The sequence below is a fragment of the Cystoisospora suis genome, assembly GCF_002600585.1.
Source record: "Cystoisospora suis strain Wien I chromosome Unknown contig_10020, whole genome shotgun sequence".
Classification (NCBI taxonomy): domain Eukaryota; phylum Apicomplexa; class Conoidasida; order Eucoccidiorida; family Sarcocystidae; genus Cystoisospora; species Cystoisospora suis.
In genome coordinates this window covers 1-327 of record NW_027162794.1, presented here as the reverse complement: position 1 = coordinate 327, position 327 = coordinate 1, and positions in this window count along the sequence as shown.

Here is a 327-nt window from a genome sequence, read left to right as displayed (position 1 = left end):
TCCGATCAGCAGTAGTAGTAGTGGAGTAGTAGGAGCCCCAGCTTGGCGTTGTGATACTTGTAGTCGTTGTCCTCCTAGTAGTGATCTATACCGTATAGCATCATCTACTCCGAGTATCGGCTCTTCTTTTCCCGTCTTTTCTCTTGACTGCATGCAGAAAGAATCTTCTTCTCCTATTAGAGTGTGAAAATTCTAATAAGGACGACCACTGCTGTGACTCTTATGTGGCAAAGAAATCCCATCAGCTAAACAGCAGAAGTAGAAAAAGAGAGTCAACGACAAGTACCAGGACCGCAAGTAGTCAATAGCTAGCATAGAATCTATACA